Raw genomic sequence first — 12700 nt, 5'->3', positions numbered from 1 at the left:
AAGTAGGTTCACACCACAAACTCTTTTGTTCCTCAGTCTGTCAAAATGTGAAATCAGAGTTTGGGTTCTCAGTCGGCCTCAGTGCACCTGCGTAGACTAAACTCTGAATGGAAAAGTGAGTAACTTGATTGCGCTGCAGCTACTTATTCGTAGTGACTGATGTAATATGTGTTTGTGGTATTTGTTTTGTTGTTTGGTTAAATGTTATGTTTTGGTATGTATGTGAAACAGTCTTGGGGCGCAAGACAAATGTATTCTGATAATAAAGTGAAATCAATCAGTCAATCAATAAGACCCCTCTGATTGAGAAGGGTCTAAATGTTGTTAATATCCTTCTGGTGTGTCCTCGTCCAGGTCTCCACGGTGGAGAGGACCTCCCGGATCCATATTCTTCATGTACGTTTACAATTTATACTTTTGTCATCCTGATTGTCCAAACTGTAATTTTACTATGTTGGTTTAGTCTATCTATTGCATCCCTCCTCTGTTGCTCTTCCTGAGGTTTATTACATTTATTCCCTGTTAGAATGTTTTCCCTCATCCAAATCGAGGGTGTAAGGACAGAGGGCGTCTTATGCTGTACAGATTGTGAAGGCAAATTTGTGATATTGGGCTATATAAATATATATAGATCTATGGGCTATATATAAATTGACTTGACTAATAAAGTGAGAGCACAGTGTGCAGGATTCTTTTCACAAAACACCAACAACACAACATACAGCTACAAAACATACAGTAGAATTGCATCAACACACCAACAACTCGTCATCTCAACAAAAACACGATTATTTTAAGCAATGGATACTGCAGGGCTGTTTTTTGCATTGCTTGCTTGCTTTTTTGAGTGTAGTGTTGGTGTTAACATACTCAAGGAGCAGAAACACATGATTACCAGTTTGCGACAGTTTCCATCTTTATTCTGCCTACAAAATGTTTCAAGTGAAAAGCTGTGTGAGAGGTAGGATCAGACGGGCGGATACTTCCATCAGGTTTCACCTTCTCTGGGCTTAGTTTACATTAACAGACTGAGACTGAACACACTGGGTGACTCTCCATTGATTCTGCTTTTTGCCCTCATTTTGTGATGTGAGGTGTGTGAGACCCTCAGCAAATGCCTTTACAACACACACACACACACACACACACACACACACACACACACACACACAGAAACCTTATTGAGTGCAGGAGCAACAGACTTGGGTTAATCCGTTCTGTGACACACACCAGTGAGCTCCTAATCTTTATCACACACACACACACACAGCTCTCATGTGACAACAGGAAATGCACATTATTTTTATGAAGCCTACCAGTAACAGTAAAAAATTGCTCTTAACAGTAGCAGCCAACCCCTAGTTGGATTTAATGGTGACAACAGACCGGCCTGCAGTCTAGGTCTTCCAGGCTCAGGCTTTCTACTGTTATCGTCTAATTACTGTCTTTAGTCACTCATTCAATATATCAAGGAAGAAAGCTTTCAAGACTGAGAAATCTTTTTTTATACACTTCCCTTGCTTTTAACTTGATAGGGACTGAATCCGGTCTAGACGTCAGCTAAGACAGAGTCTCTGTGGAGACAAAATGTTTTTCTTCCTCAGCACGACTGATATGGACTGCTCGCTTTACAACAGACCCCATTTTAGATGTTTTTTTTTCAAATCAAAATGTTTGATGCTGAGAAAGAAGTAGAAGCTTACGAGCAGCACCTGAAGGCATCATGTTTCCAAAAACGCTGACTTCAGATTTTTTCCAAAGGTGTGTGTGTGTGTGTGTGTGTGTGTGTGTGTGGAGAAAGCAGGATCACCTCTCATCCTCAATGTCACTCTCTCTGAGATGGAGGCTCACGTAAACACTGGGCCAGAGATCCGCAGAGTAGCTAAACCCATTAGGAGACTCCTGAATGCAAATCCGCTGCTGCAGATATTTAATAAGAGACCTGCGCTGGCAAATCAGATTACCTCGCAATTGCCAGTGGATAATGTGCTAAAAGCTTTGCCACTTAAGCGTTACTCCTTACTGAATATTATTCACACTTTGAGGGACCGGTGCAGCCTTAAAGAAACAGCCGGCCTGAAAGGGAACTAGGGGAAAAAACAGATGGTGGTTAGTGTGGGTGCCTTTCACAGCTGAATACAGGATGAGTCATAGATCAAACCGGGAAATTGAGGAGTAATAGTTGACTAATCACTGATGGTTCACAGCCAACTGACTCAAAAACATGGATGAGATTGAGAGTGGTTGTACGTTCACAGGGATGAAAATAACTTTTTTGAATAACCACTGGATGAGTTGGCCCATGTGCACTTTTTCTTTATGCCGTTATGAGTGTCCAAACCTTCTAATATGATAATCAACCACAGTTTTAACAACATTTAACCCTCTGAAGGTTAATTTTGGTTATTTTTTGCAGACTTTCTATGCACTCATTTTGGTCTTTTAAACTTTCCTGACCTCAATGCATGTTATCCTTTGTTCAGTTTAAACTCTGCTATAAGTCTGACTCATCATGTTCTCAATTTAACAAAGTATGAAGCTGCCAGGAACCCCAACTACAGGTGCCACTAAAAAATGACAAATCTATAGTAATAATCACTCAAAACATCATTATAGAACAGCTGAAGTTCATCAAAAAGTATTGATTCACTATTTATACACACTAAAACAACAGAGAAATGTAAGAAATAAAACTATAATGCAGTCTATTTACATGATTGTGATTTAATCCCAACTTATATTTGAGCCTTTTTCATGGAAAGTCTATTGATGCTTTTAAATCATTCAAATTTTAAAGGTGCCATTGATAACATTGATAACATCCAGCCACTAGATGACGCAATCCCCCTCCCCCCTTCCATGTCAGTGGTTGCCAGTTCGTTGCACAACCTGCATATTTCATGGTCATATCAAGAGATGAATCTTTCGTGATAGAGTAATGAATTCATTTAGCAACATATAGCTATACATTAGCTATAGATTTAGGTTACTTTGTGCGGTGGTGTTTCATGTAACGTTAAAGTTATCTATGGTAATCTTAGGATATGGCTAGCTAGCTTTAGGTAACCCTTTTTTCCCCATCATTTAATAATTATAGGGGCCCCATATTGCAACACTTACCGTAAAAATTACATTTCAATCATCCTTACACGATAAGATATTAGGTAAATATTTACATTTTAATAAAATCAAAGAGTGTAGTACATTGTTGGGATGCTATTAAAACCCACAGCGCTCCACATTAGACAGACAGTTACAGTAAAAGTTGACGTTGACGCATTCACTCCATTTACTGGCTTTGCTTTAAAAAATGTCAGTCTTTAGTCTGGAAGTATTATTTCTCTTACTGTACATCAGTTAAGACGACTCAAATAGAAATAAATGTTGCAGATTGAGGAAGATAATGCATTAATATCAGAAAAAAGGCATTCAAGAAATTCCTGAAAACAATTTACTTACATTCAAAGTAAGTCATTATAAGTGATAAATGATTGATTTGTTCAGACAGATTGGCTGAAACCTATTTATTACCTACGAAATGTCTCTGTAAACATTTAAGTCTTGACTCAATTCAACAAAACTTATGAAAATAATGATTTACATTGGAAACAACTGAAACATTCTCTTCTGTTCCAGTTTTTTTAAACTTGTTTAAAGAAAAAATCATTTTCAATCTGAGTGGATTAAATGACTTGTTACAATAGACATGTATTTTGCAGCGTGTGGCGCTCTTCCTGCCACACATCAGTATTTCTCAGCAGTAGGAGATAACAGGATAGGTGACGCCTCACCACACTGAGAGCCTACAAGCTGCAGCACTCAGGGATATGACGACGAAACCATCTGAACAATTATTCCTCGGGATAAATGGCCGCAGCGTGAAAAGGTCAGCAACAAACGACAGCCAATTCCCCGCAGAGTGGAATCTGAGGAAAAATAATCGCCCCATGATTGAATTGAATCTTGGGACATTTGAGCCACAGTAATGAAATGGCTGTTGTTGTGACCCGACCCTTTCACCTCCCAGACGATTTTTTACCAGATTACAGAACAGGCAGCAGGGGCGACTATTTGCCTACAGGAATACATTTAATATATGTGCATAGGTTTGTTTTGTCAATGTAAATCCCCATTATCACAAATACTTCTGCATATTACATGCCAGCGTTCACCTGCAGGGCTGACGGGGCCACAGAGGGGTGTTATTTGAGAAGACGGATTTATGACTACAGTTATAATCGCAGTTTAATGGCCGCTCTTTAAAACAAGTTTTTAGCCACACTAGCGGCTAATGTCTGCAATGGAAATGTCCATCTGTCGTTGGTCGGTCCACCACTTTTGAAAACTGAAATCTCAACAACTATTGGATAGATTGCCATGAAATTTTGTACAAACATTCATGTTTCCCAGAGAAATGATTTGAAAGACTTCAGTGATCTCCTGATTTTCCTGTAGCGCCACCAGCAGGTCAAAGTTTTCAGATATCCTGTGAAATATCTCAACATCTCCTGTGTCACTTGGCACAAAATTTCGTACAGACAGTGCTAAGCTGTGCCCTAAGAGCAGGTTGCACACGGGCACATTCTAGTTTCTGTAGTTGTATTAGCATCCTGCTGGCACAATAGATCTGTAGTCCTAGTTGTGTTGCTAAGTGGTGTAGCCCAGGCCTCTCTGGCAGACTTATGTTAGCACAGTAAGCACCTGTGGGTATAGCATGCTAACCTGCTAACAAAAGTCATTTCGGATCATTTCATTATGAATGCATTCATTTATTAACACATTCAGCTCAAATTTATTTACATATCACATTCAATTAACCAAAATATTTGTTAATGAGCTCTCTACTGGGTGTTCAGAAATGTCATTTGATTGTGTTTAGTTATGAACTAACTTTGGTTTGTCTTTAGGAGGAGCTTCCTGTTTAAAAGCTAAGGGTAGAAGCTCCTCAGCAGAGTTCTTTGTTAGAGTTGAAAGTTGGTTCAGTTCTGGTGTAGACCTGCTGGAAGTTTGCTGCTAGCTGCCCAATAGCCATGTGCCTAGCCTAGGATTTTCTTTTTGTTGACTAATGGATTTCATAATGTTTTTTTTTTTTTTCATTTTTGTATATAGTTTTTTTTCACAACCTCACCAAAACCAGCCTGAACTGCTTGTTGGTGTGATGTAAACTACAAATAAAACATACACTGGGTGAAGATTACTCTAGCCTCCGTGTGTTCTCCTTCTGCAGCTTGGCCAATCCTTTACAGCCACCATGAGGGAGATGAGGGAGACATTTGTGGTTTTGAGTGAAACGTCTCAACAAAAATTTGATTGATTTCATCGATCCATCATCAGGTCCATCAGCGACCAGAGCGCCCATGAGTAGCGCTCATGAAGCTTCTGATGTGAGCGCACTATAACATGCTAAACTAAAATAGTGAACATGGTAAACATTATACCTGCTAAACATCAGAATGTTAGCATCGTCATTGTGAGCTTGTTGATTTTTCACATTAAAATCCTACCAATAATGGGAACGCTTGAATACCTTTAACAGAGAGTTGCAGGAGGACAGACAGTCGTCTGTTACAGTATTGTTATGACGGGCCCCAGTGCACGCAATTATGATGGGCCCTGGTGCAGGCTAGTTACTAGTTATGAAGCACACACACACACACACACACACACACACACACACACACACACCATTAAGCGTTTATATATTTTTACCAACGATGTGTTGGATTTTACAGTTGAATGAATTACTTAGGCTATTGTATTGGGAAAATAGAAAGGTCAAAGAGAAAGCTATGGATAGCACCTAAACTAGCTTCTGTATATCATATTGTCTCATCACATGATCAAATAGAGACTTGACATTGGACAACATCAACATATTACCCAACAATCATCACTGCATATCTGTATATAACAAAATACCAAAGAAAATAAGAAATTATTCATTTAATTGAATTGTTTTTCAGAGTTTTTTTTAAATAGTTTTTATAGTTCATGTAGAATAAACATATAATTTTGTTATAGATTTATACTACTGATACTATTTTACCAAAAAAAGAAGAAAAAGAAAACGATGATGGAGATGGGTTTGCCTTTTCGAGGGGATATATGGCAAATGGCACCAATTTTCTTTGAACACAGCTGTATTTCTGAGGTAGCAATAACTCACAAGGGCCAATTCTCCGCTCCCGCCCAACACATTGTTGGAGGGCCTACTATCTCTATGGGCCCCCCCCATCCCACGGGCCCCAGTGCAACCACACTGCCTGCACTGTCTATATTTACGCCCCCGGTCGTTACTATGAAGCAGAAACATTTTTGTCTGAGAAGCCGTACTTCGTCATCTTGAAAACGCTTTGTTTTTCCGTCTACGTTTTCAGATTTATTGACTTCGGAGTTTTCAAAAAGCCCCTTATGAACAGGAAAAGATGACTTCTTCTAATATAGCCTTCTTAGTGAGGACATGCCCTAAAATATGCCTCAAAGTAAAGATGAACTGTTTTGCATCTTTTTATCCATCGCTACATAACTCAAACTTTAAAATAGTTTCTGATGTGAATTCTTCTAGTTAATCGGAGCTAGCAGCTACAAGATTGATGTATGACAATAAAAAAATAGACGTGCAGAGAAGCAGTAGGGATGTTTTCCTTTTATTTCAGAAACAGATCATATCGGATCACACATTAGCTGACATAACAAAGCTTTGATCTGAAGCATGCCTTCACCAACGTGGACTCTTATTCACCTGCTGTTGACTACAGTGAATCAGCCCTCAACACACACACACACACACTCACACATCCTCCCACCCCTCCAGAACATGAGGCATGCAGTGGTCGGTCTGTTGCCTCCGTTCATATGACTAATTAGACCAGCTTCACACTGCGCCGTTCCTTTTGATGCTGACCCCTGGTGCTAATTGCTGCGTCAGTCCTGGGCCACAGCCAGGTTAAGTTCAAATGCAGGACCGACGTCTCCACTCAACCCTGGTTAGGTGAAGTAGGCAGGGTTTGAAACTTCTCTCTCAAGCGCTGTTTTTTTGTTTTTCACATACTTCTCACTCGTCACTTTTCATGTACAAACAAGTGCAATAATATGAATGCCTTCCCAGAGAGACTGTCCAAAAGTGTGTGCCGCTCTCTTTGACGTCAGGCTTTTCACCAAACCTTCAAGTGTGGCCGTTCAGAACAGCTACGAACATTTTTGCTTTCTGATGTGGTGGGACGACACATTGTACAAAGTAGTTTGTTTCGAACATACCCTGACCTTTAGTCTGTTTCTCTTGACTCTTCTTTTCTTCTTTTTTTTTTATACAATCTGGTCCGTATTTTCTTAGTTTTGACAGTTTCTTTTGGTCATGATAATATTTTACCTACATTTTGCTCATTTCCACTTACCAAGTTTGCTGAGCTCTAAGGACATGGCAACATCACTCCAGTGGAACAAACAAGACTCAGGCCGCATTCAGACACAGGCCTCAGAGGCCGGTCTGGAGACGCAGCATCTCTGCAGTGTTTGCCATCTGATAAGCCTTCAAATTCAAGGATCTAGATTAGTGAGTGAGCCAACATTTCAAGACTGAATGTGAATTTGTGAATGTTCACAAATTCATACAAAAAAGTTGCCATTTATGTATTTTTTATATTTTTCTCCAGAGTTCCTTTTTTTTGTAAAACACACAGCCATAGCTGAAGGATCAAGTCTGTGACTTTTGGATTATAGAGCAGGTTTCCTTAACCTCCCTCCCCCCTCACCCCTCCTTCCCCCTTAAACTCTGTTTTGCCCAAACTCAGTGGGATTACACTGGGCCTTGGTGAAGGATAGGTCAAATGAAAAGAAAGAGGGGGCGGAGGAGAGGGGCGAGGATGTGATGGATCAGAGGACTGATGAACCACAAACACTGTGATACTGTGAGATGGAGGTTTGAGAGTAGATGTCATTTAACTCTAAGAGACGAGACTGCAACCATCGACATCATACTGACAACTGTTGTCCAAAAGCACAAGATTTTAGACCAATTTCCGACCCTCCAGGTAGCCATTGATCTCAGTACATTGCGAAAATCAACTTACAACTTCAAAATTGGATGTAATCCAGGGTTTTGCAAACTGTCTAATATCAATGTTCTTGAATGGAAATAGGGTAGTAGGAGGTGGTAAGTCAGGAGAACATCGTTTAACTGCAGTGTTATTCCATCAGAAAGTAGAATAAAGCCTTAAAATCTACATGGCTTTTCTGGAATAAAGTCTTTATTCTATTGGAATATTCTTTATAGTCCTTTGCACATCTTTAAACACACTTTCTCGTGTCCGTCCTCCTTTGCCCCTCACCCAGCCATCTGCCCTGTCTGTCACTACACGACTATTGGACATTCAGCTGGTCAAACAGGTGTTAGATCTTTAAATGGGAATGTTTGACTCCACACTGCTTCTGAATAATTGAGGAGCTCGGTGGTTAAAAAAGGCAGATTAATGCACATCTACAGGCTCTCTGCTGTGCGTCCTGAGAGCGTGTGACAGACACTGACAGCGAGAGGCTAATAACACGCTTACTGCAACACCCAAACCCTTTTTGCAGCATAGCACGGACAACCATAAGATTTTAGCGGCAGGGGGTGGTGCTAAAAGCTAACAGTGGGATTTTAGAAATGCACCCCTCCACCCTGTGCTTCAGCCTCCTTGTACGTCTCCGTCTTACGAAGGAGTGCTGTAATTGTGTTGTGATTCTGCAGACCGGATCGACCCTCTTGACCCCCCGGGGAGGCTGTTTCTGAGATGTGCCAAGAGTCACATCTCTAAATATGGCCAGAGCGAGGGGGAGTCATCTCTGCATGTTAGACTGTGGACTTCACCTCTGTGTCCTTCTATTGGTTTGACCTCAACTTCAGAACTCCACACTTCAGCTCCACAGATTTTCACTTTGGCAAGGAGAGAGGAGATCTGCTCACAGGAACCTTCACACTGAGGCTGAAAAGTCAAAGTCAAGGTCAAGGTCATTGAATAACTTTGTATAAGTTGTAGAAAGTATTGATTTAAACTATGTCATTGCTTTGTTTCTTTGCTTTTTGAAATGTCCGTTTGCCGCTTTTACCACAGGAAAAATACATTTACAAAGAAAACCATAATAATAATAATGAAATAATTTGAAACACTTTTTAAATCAGTGTATGACTTCCATATTTAGAGATACAGATTATATTAATTTGTAAGCTTATCAAGATATTATGGTGTATCACCCCCAGGAAAATGTTACTGAGGATTTAAAGTCAGGTATTGGCTGCAGCAGAGAGGAGCATCTTAAGCACTTTTTAATTGTCTATGCTTCTCATTTCTTCTAATTTCAGAGATCTTCTGTGTTCTATGAGCTGTAAGCTAAAAATGTCACAGCAAATAATCTGTTGTATATAAACCTTATCAATCAATCAATCATATATAAAGTGATTCAGTACCTTAGTAATTAAAATATTTTGGTTTTCTGGTTTCTTCCGTTCTTCCAGGTGAAGAATAAAGTTTTGCACTTCAAACGAGAGCTCTGAGAGGATTTTGCAAATTCAGGAGATTCATCTACAGTAGCTGTTAAGCACTGAGACCAATTTGGAGAAAGAGTCAGTTCAAATCACAAGAGCAAAGATCTAAAAGATAATAGCTGGATTAAGTTGAATGACAGTGAAAGGGACATTCCTGTTTTCAAAAAGCTAAAGACATCATGTTGGGACAGCTACTGTTACATTTCCATCATATTCAGAGATATGTGTTTAAATTTGAGTAAAACACAGTGTTGGTTTCTGCCGTATTTACTGCAACACATGAAATGCAAACACAGGGGGATCAGGTTTTATCTCCACAATTTGAGGTAACTTTGATTCTATGAGCTCAAATAAAGTTCTGGTGATGGTTGTAAATTCTCACTTAAGAGCAAACAACCAGAGAGGGTTGAACTCTGAGCTATCACACACTGTTGTTGACCATGTTGTTTTTACTGGTTTGTTATAACAGGATTTCTGGGAAATGATGTATAACGTTTGCAAATAGTTGCTTTATGCTATTATAAACGCAGAGTGAAGTGATCACACTCCCAGATTTAGAAGTATGTACTGCACATAAGTTTGTTTTTAGATTTGTGTCAATAAATCTTGTGTGTGTGTGTCTGTGTGTGTGTAGTTGTGTGTTGGTGGGGGTAGTTGGGGGCTGCAGGCTGGATCTGAAGCGCAGAGGGATGCAGGGTGCTAACAGCCGGCGCAGCGAGGGGATGCAAAGGCGCTGCATGTGCAAAGAGCCCCTGTTAGTAGAACTGACTTCAGCCTTTATTCACTTAAAGACCCCAACAACCCCGAGCACCCTCCCTCACCCATCACCCCCCTACTCCTCAGCGCCACCCTGTCCAGGCTCTCATGCTCTGCAAGGTCGCTTTGAAGACTTTTTTTCCACTCACACATACATTTGGTGCTTACATTTTAATTTTGAGACCAAGCGGGCATTTGTGGAAAACAAAAAGATCTTGATGCCCAAAATGTTCAGGTTTGCACTGACTTTCTCCAATTTTCTCTGATCTGTTTAAATCTTTGAGCTCAGTCAGTTGTCAACCATGCTATTAATGCCAAAGATATTGTTTTAATTTGGTTTGTTAAATTGTCAAGTCTAACTGACTAAATCCAAGAGGTTTTGTTGAGTTTAGAGTCAGGACCAAGTTCTCATTATGGCTCATTAGACCTCTGCTCGGGTTGAAGTTGGTAGATAATACGGGAGATTAGTTAAGCCCTGGTCACATCAGAAAGTGACACAGCGATATTTATTCATGCGAAATACATGGTGCTGGAAATGTAGTAACTACTTGCAGGGCTAGTTGGCAACTACTGTAGCTGGCATTAGCTCAGGTCGCTAACAGGACAATAAGTTCAAAGAAGTTTATTGAAAAGACGTATTTGAACCATCGACTCCTTTCGACTGTCTTCAAACCTGTCTTTTGTGGACCAGTTTAGACTCTGACAAAGGAAGTTAGCTAAATAAAGTGGATGGAGCAACACAGCTAATAAGCTATGATAGGCCTACTTCCTCTGTTTTCGACTCTCCCGCTCTCAGTTCCCTCGAAGGTCAGCACTGTCAAGACGGTTTGCTATTGGTCAATGACACAAATTCACGGGTCAAAGTTCCCCAAAGTTGAACTTGACACAAAAGATTTGCACTGATTTACTGTGTCCTTGCTGGGACTTCATTGAGTTGTTTTTCCTTTTCAAATGCTTCCTGGCCTTGATAGAGGTGTAAATTGTTTTGTCTTCACAGGTGAGTGAGAGAGATGTCAGTCGAGCCTAGCCTGTACCTGTCTACACAGTCCTGAAGAGAGATCTAATCAGCCAAAGTGAAAACACCTGTGTGGGTGCACCATGGGTGTGTAGATCAAAGATCAATAAAATAGCCAATTTTAGATAACCAGTACAATCTTAAAGGTCCTGTGGTGGTCGAGACCAAAGTGAGCCCGAGTTAGATGTTTGGAAAGTGAAGTCAAACTGGGTCGAGTACTGGACAGATTTTTTTTTTAAATGTTCTTACATGATCTACACAGAGAAATGTAAACATCCAAATCCACAAATTCTCACCTTCTGTTACACTTGCTGCACACACTCATATGGACCACGTGTGGGATAGAAAAAACGATCTATAAGCCGTAATCTTGCGGTCTCATGGCCTGTGTTCGTCTTGGCTGCTGGACGGACTGAACGCTGCTAGAAGTGGGATTAGCATCACTGTTAAAATAACACAGAGGAAACTGGAGGAGAGCCAAACTGCCCCAAGAAAAGGTCTATTGTTGTCCAAGTGTTGTTATTGCCTGGAATTATCTACGCTTAGTTACACCACAATGCACATACACACACAGTTAAACACACACATGCACAAACACACGTAGAGACTCGTGCACATACAAGTACGACATTGTAAGCCACATAGTGCTATTTTGCAGTTGTCACACAGTTCCCATGCATTTGTTAATAATCCATACACGCATGCAGATGCTGCCTCCCTTGGGGTTTTCATACAGTACACGAACTGACGACGAGTGATCACCGCTCCCGCTGTGTCCCCATCAATATTATCGATCCTCCTGAGTTTAATCCTCATGTTTATCCGCTCTAGGTACATAATTGCTGAATTCCTGAAAGTGTGAAAGGCATAAAGAGCCCGCATTCTCTCACCTCCAGCAGCTGATACGTCAGAGTTTTTTGGCGCTGGTCAGGATGTGATGTGATCCACTATTAGTATTTGACCCCATTAAAATGGCTGTCGCGGGTCAGAGTTTAAGAAGAGGATTATGGCTTCTTGCCAATGACCCGTTTGAACCCTAAAGGGTGCCACAGCGGTGATTAAGGAATATAGTCAAGATAACATGGCTAAGACTCAACAGGGAGAGAGAGAGAGGTTGTATGAGTTACTGTATGTTCATTTTATCCATGCTAGCAGCATAGCTCCAGGGATGGCAATGTCGGTCCACCAAAGTTGGTTCCGACTGAAATATCTCAACCACTGTTGGATGGATTGCCATGAAACTTTGTACAGACATTCATGGTCCCCAGACAACGAATCCTAAAGACTTCTGTGATCCTGTGACTTTTCATCTAGCACCACAATGAGGTTGACATTTGTAGTTTTGAGTGAGATGTCTCAACAACTATTGGATGGATTGCCATGAAGTTTCGTTCACACATTAACAT

The sequence above is a fragment of the Siniperca chuatsi genome, linkage group LG9 (genome assembly GCF_020085105.1).
Source record: "Siniperca chuatsi isolate FFG_IHB_CAS linkage group LG9, ASM2008510v1, whole genome shotgun sequence".
NCBI classification, from domain to species: domain Eukaryota; kingdom Metazoa; phylum Chordata; class Actinopteri; order Centrarchiformes; family Sinipercidae; genus Siniperca; species Siniperca chuatsi.
This window is presented reverse-complemented; position numbering follows the sequence as displayed.